The sequence below is a fragment of the Rhipicephalus microplus genome, chromosome 7, assembly GCF_043290135.1.
Source record: "Rhipicephalus microplus isolate Deutch F79 chromosome 7, USDA_Rmic, whole genome shotgun sequence".
Taxonomy (NCBI): domain Eukaryota; kingdom Metazoa; phylum Arthropoda; class Arachnida; order Ixodida; family Ixodidae; genus Rhipicephalus; species Rhipicephalus microplus.
This window is the reverse complement of record NC_134706.1, coordinates 78100794-78106793: the sequence shown is the minus strand read 5'-3', so window position 1 is coordinate 78106793 and position 6000 is coordinate 78100794. Positions and strand designations below refer to the sequence as shown.

General features: G+C 50.2%; 1 protein-coding gene across 1 annotated transcript in view; it reads left to right on the top strand.

Moving 5' to 3' along the window:
* The first annotated feature begins 302 nt into the window (after positions 1-302).
* LOC142767512 (uncharacterized) overlaps positions 303-6000 on the top strand; it is a 35068-nt gene continuing 29370 nt past the window's right edge. Inside the window, exon 1 of the mRNA XM_075869309.1 lies at positions 303-4931. The gene's annotated coding sequence lies outside the window, so the exon portion shown is untranslated. The remainder of the gene's footprint in view (positions 4932-6000) is intronic.

Below are 6000 nucleotides of genomic sequence, written 5' to 3'. Positions count from 1 at the left end.
TGTGCACAACCCACCACGACTGCCAGGTGTCACAGTCATATCATGGGCAGAGCGCTTTTAAATGCGAAGCATTTGTTAGCAAACTTCGGCGACTTTGAGCGTATCTATCTATCTATCGATCAATCAATCAATCTATCTATCTATCTATCTATCTATCTATCTATCTATCTATCTATCTATCTAAATAGCCGCCTATGACTTTTTTGCTCTCCTGCCCGTTTCGATTATGGTATCAGTACCCAAACTTGATATAGCATAACCTGGCAGTGTGAAGAAAATATTTCACTTGTCATATGTCACAGAACGAGCGCTAAAAAGAGAGCGCGCCGCCAAATCCTTGCGACAACGGGCGGTAGAAACGCCGCGAGGTAAAAAGAAAAAAAAAGAAAGCAAACATCCAAGGCTCCCGGGCGCGCGCTCTCCCCGCAGAAGCACGGCTTCGCAGACGAACCTCCTCACCCCACAGCGGCGGCCGGGCAAGCGCTAGAAATTTCCAGAACGAAGGAGGCGTGGCTACGCCGAGCTGAGTCACCCGACGCGGAGGGCTGACAAACCGTCTCGCCTCTCTCCAGCCTTCGCTGCGTATCGCGCCGACGAAAGGACGAGAAAATTCTGGAAAGTGGCGCGGAAGGTATTTAATCGAGCGGCCGAGACGAGAAAGCAGGAGAAGACGGAGAGTTAGCGCCGGAGCGCGTAGGAATTCCGCCGTGTAGTCGGCGAAGGTTCTGCCGTAGTGACAGAACAGGAGGAGACGGAAGTGAGCGCCAGAGTGCGTAGAGAGTCCGCCGTGTAGTCGGCGAAGTTTTTGGTCCGTAGGGACGGCTCGAGCTACAGGCAAGAGCGTGGGTTTACCGCTATCGAGCGAAGACGCGGGCAACAGCTGCGTGTGTGAAGCCGACGGATTTCCGGCGAAGAAGTTGAAGTTTGAAGAGTGGCCTATTGAAGACGGAGTTTTCCTGGAAGAGAAACTCCGGCGAGGTTTCCTGGGAGAGAACTTCGAGAGCTGCGGAACGACAACAACGCTGGACTTTGAGTGAGTGATTCTCGGAAGAGTATCATTCAGACTTTTGTTCCAAGGACTTTGGACTGAATAGGTTTTATATCTCTTTAGTCTTTAAGTGTCTTGGTTGTTCAATGCATGCGACAACATTGTGGTGCGTATTGTTGTCTGTGTCCGTTGTTTCAAGTGTGGTTGATTGTACTGTGTAGTACATTGTTTGTTTGGTGACGTATTGTATGTAACTATTGTGGAGTGTGCATACGTGTGTATTGTTTTTGATCTGCCGTTAATGAGAATATAATTTTGTTTGTTTATCAACTCTCGGCTCTGACTTGTTCTTTGGACCACAGCCGGCGTCCGCTGGCGCACCAATAAGGACCACTTCTAAATTGTCCACGCTTTCGTGGTGCGGTTCGGGGGGCCGATGCTTCGGCTCTTGGAATTAGCCCGGCGATCGCCTCCCTAATAAACGGGACAGGTGTGACAATTAATCTGGCGTCCGCGATACAGGACCTTTTGGTGCACAGTGTGTCCAAAGTAGTGAGAAAGAGCCTCGAGTTGTTGATAGTGCTATCGGAACGATTTTGTGTGTTGTTTAGTGTTCTCGTTAACGAGTGCAGGAGAGTGTTCCGATAGACTATTTAGGCAGATACTTTTTGCACGCGGCAAGGTTTTAGTTGCGAGTTGCGAGACACAATGGATCTCGAAAAGTTAGTTGCTCTTGGTGAAAAGATGGGTCTTTCTGGCGCCGAACTACGGAAGTGGGTCACCCAGAAGGAAAAAGAAGAAAAAGAGAGAGCCAAAGAAGAAAAAGCAGCCGAGCTGGAAAGAGAGAGGTTGGCGGCAGAGAGGGCCAAGGAGGAAAAGGCAGCTGAGTTGGAGAGAGAAAGGCTGGCCGCTGAAAGGGCGAGAGAAGAAAGAGAAGCAAAGGAGCGACAGCTGAAAGAAGAAAGAGAGGCAAAAGAGCGACAGCTGAAGGAAGAACGAGAGCAGCAATTGAAGTTGGAGCTGGAGAGAGAGAGGTTGGCAGCTGAAAGGGCGAAAGAAGAAAGAGAGGAAAGGGAACGGCAGCGACAGCACGAGATAGAACTCGAGCGGCTCCGTTTGCAACAGCGAAGTGAAACTCCGGTCCAAGCTAGAGTGGAAAGCAGCGAACGAGAGGATCACGGCTTCCGCTTGAACCCAAGCAAGCTGCTCGTAGCGTTTGATGAAAGGAAGGACGACCTAGACGCGTACCTCCACCGATTTGAGACGATTGCGAAGAGCCAGAATTGGCCGGAACATCAATGGGCAACTGCTTTGAGTACTTGCTTGAGTGGTGAAGCGCTCAGTGTGTACGGTAGGCTGACGCCGACCGATGCAGCCAACTATGCAAAGGTGAAAGCTGCTTTGTTGAAGCGATTTAGATTTACCGTGGAAGGATTCCGGGACAGATTTCGGACAGGAAAGCCAGCTGATGGTGAGACAGCTACGCAGTATGCTGCCCGACTTTGCCATTATTTCGACAGATGGGTTGAACTTTCAGGGACAGCACAGGAGTACGATGAGCTTAGAGAGCTGCTAATTAAAGAACAATTTCTTACTAGTTGCCACCCAAGCCTGTCGCTGTATTTGAAAGAGAGGAAGGCGGAGTCATTTGAAGGAATGCTTGAATTGGCTGATCAATTCTTGGAAGCGCAAGGTGGAACTAATTTGGCCAAGGTCAAGAAGGAGTGTCCCGATGATTCGAAGAAATTGGTTCCCGAAGAAAGGAAGCGTGCACCAGAGAGCATGCAGCGATGTTTTCTGTGCAACCGAGTAGGTCATCGCGCGAAAAATTGTCGAACGATCTTTACGAGCCCTACGGTAGTAAAATGTTTTAAGTGTGGTCAGACTGGGCACAAAGCAGACGCTTGTCGGAACGGAGTGAGTCAAACTCACCAGGTATCTTGTGTGCAAGCGGCACCGAAATCTGATAATAATGCCGTCACTGATGGATTCGTAGAGTTGAAGAATGGGGAGAAAATTCCTATTGTGGGGGCTGTAATGTCAAAACAGCCAACCGGTGTTACGAAGGGAATGCCAACGCTTCCTGGAAAGATTGCAGGCAAGAAGATTACGGTTCTAAGAGACACCGGTAGCTCCACGGTTATCGTGAGGAGAAATTTGGTACGGGAAAGAGAGTTGACAGGCAGAACGAGACCGGTTTGCCTAATTGACCGTACGGTCCGGATGCTTCCCGAAGCAGAAATTGAGGTTGAAACCCCGTACTTCAGCGGGAAGGTTACTGCGTTATGCATGACGACCCCCCTTTACGACCTTGTCATCGGAAACATCGACGGGGCGCGAGGGCCGAATGATCCAGAATGTTTGGGAGAAGACCCGAAGATAGAGCCCTCGCCAACACAACGGCCGCGAGATACAGTGGAGGAGCATCCCGTGACGGGTCTCACTAGAGCCCAAGGAGAAGCTGCGGCGCAAGAGACAGCGAAGGAGAAGACGATCGTGTCGAATAAGTTCACAGGCCGAGCAACTGAACGTACGTCGGCACGACCTCAACCGACTGACAGTGTAAAGGAGACGGAGCTGGCCAGCCGGGCAAAATGTAGAGGCATGATCAAGCGGGTAAATAAACAGACAGGACCCGTCGAATGTAATGACGCGTTAACGGTGTCGGAAGAGACAACGATGGCTGAGACGACGCCTCAGATATCGTCGTGGGAAAGGGCTCGCCGAAAAAGAACGTGGAAACACAAGAATAGATCGAGCGAGCACCGCAAAAAGGGGCGCAAGCGCTGTTCGAAGTACTCAAGATAGGTGCTGAGGTGGAATCAGAATGTGTTCGGCAGGGCTGAGTGACATATGTTGAGTTAATGTTCTTGTTATCCTGTGTCTCAAGTGTATGTCGAGTGAGTCAGTGTTCTGTGCGATGGTGTGATGTATAGTGTTGTATAATTGTTGGATAGACAGAACTTTGTACGTTTGTATTGTTTAGAATGTGTGATGAAGTGTTGTAGGCATGTACCTGTGGCTATATTTCATGTGTGTGGAATTGAACTACAATGTAAGATTGTATCGCGTGATCTATTGTGAATGTGAAGTGTTATGAGCGACTGATGGTGTTACAGTCTGTGAGAGTGTGTGGTGACTTTCGCGCTCGTTTGTGTGGTTTTGAATATTATGAGATAATATTCTTAAAGTAGGGGGCAGTGTCACAGAACGAGCGCTAAAAAGAGAGCGCGCCGCCAAATCCTTGCGACAACGGGCGGTAGAAACGCCGCGAGGTAAAAAGAAAAAAAAAAAAGAAAGCAAACATCCAAGGCTCCCGGGCGCGCGCTCTCCCCGCAGAAGCACGGCTTCGCAGACGAACCTCCTCACCCCACAGCGGCGGCCGGGCAAGCGCTAGAAATTTCCAGAACGAAGGAGGCGTGGCTACGCCGAGCTGAGTCACCCGACGCGGAGGGCTGACAAACCGTCTCGCCTCTCTCCAGCCTTCGCTGCGTATCGCGCCGACGAAAGGACGAGAAAATTCTGGAAAGTGGCGCGGAAGGTATTTAATCGAGCGGCCGAGACGAGAAAGCAGGAGAAGACGGAGAGTTAGCGCCGGAGCGCGTAGGAATTCCGCCGTGTAGTCGGCGAAGGTTCTGCCGTAGTGACAGAACAGGAGGAGACGGAAGTGAGCGCCAGAGTGCGTAGAGAGTCCGCCGTGTAGTCGGCGAAGTTTTTGGTCCGTAGGGACGGCTCGAGCTACAGGCAAGAGCGTGGGTTTACCGCTATCGAGCGAAGACGCGGGCAACAGCTGCGTGTGTGAAGCCGACGGATTTCCGGCGAAGAAGTTGAAGTTTGAAGAGTGGCCTATTGAAGACGGAGTTTTCCTGGAAGAGAAACTCCGGCGAGGTTTCCTGGGAGAGAACTTCGAGAGCTGCGGAACGACAACAACGCTGGACTTTGAGTGAGTGATTCTCGGAAGAGTATCATTCAGACTTTTGTTCCAAGGACTTTGGACTGAATAGGTTTTATATCTCTTTAGTCTTTAAGTGTCTTGGTTGTTCAATGCATGCGACTACATTGTGGTGCGTATTGTTGTCTGTGTCCGTTGTTTCAAGTGTGGTTGATTGTACTGTGTAGTACATTGTTTGTTTGGTGACGTATTGTATGTAACTATTGTGGAGTGTGCATACGTGTGTATTGTTTTTGATCTGCCGTTAATGAGAATATAATTTTGTTTGTTTATCAACTCTCGGCTCTGACTTGTTCTTTGGACCACAGCCGGCGTCCGCTGGCGCACCAATAAGGACCACTTCTAAATTGTCCACGCTTTCGTGGTGCGGTTCGGGGGGCCGATACTTCGGCTCTTGGAATTAGCCCGGCGATCGCCTCCCTAATAAACGGGACAGGTGTGACATCATAACATGAAAATCATGACATACATGTCATGTATGTCATGATTTATATTTTATGATCCTGCAGCTCTTACGGTGGTTTCGTTTACATGGCATGTTGCAAAACTGGTAAGGTATGAAATGATTGCACTGCGACCACAACCGAAAGACCCTAACAAAAAAATTATGACATGTGTGTCATGTAACAACATGACTACATGTCAGGCTCATGATGCGCTCGCGGCCGTTTCGCTGGCGTCACATATAACACATTTGGTAATACAGTACGTGAATGAATGACGAAGGTATGTGACTGGTGCAAACACGATAATCCAAAGAGGCGTGTCACGTCATAACATGACTACATGCACAGTCGAGACGCCAAAACATTTCGATGTGACGCGGTGCACGTGCTCGCTGGCGTTCATTTCGTCGCGTCACGCCGGCGTTGTCACGCCAGGTGCCGGTCCGGCACATACTCACAAGCGCGTGCCGCGTGCGTGGCTTTGACGCATGCGCGTTTCAGCGAGTCCGGCGTCCCCTCGTCACGAAAACAGGGAGACGCAGTGTTGTCTTGGTAACGCATCGGGGCGAAATGCAGCTTGTCGTATTTCGCACTGGTTGCGAACGATGGTCGCG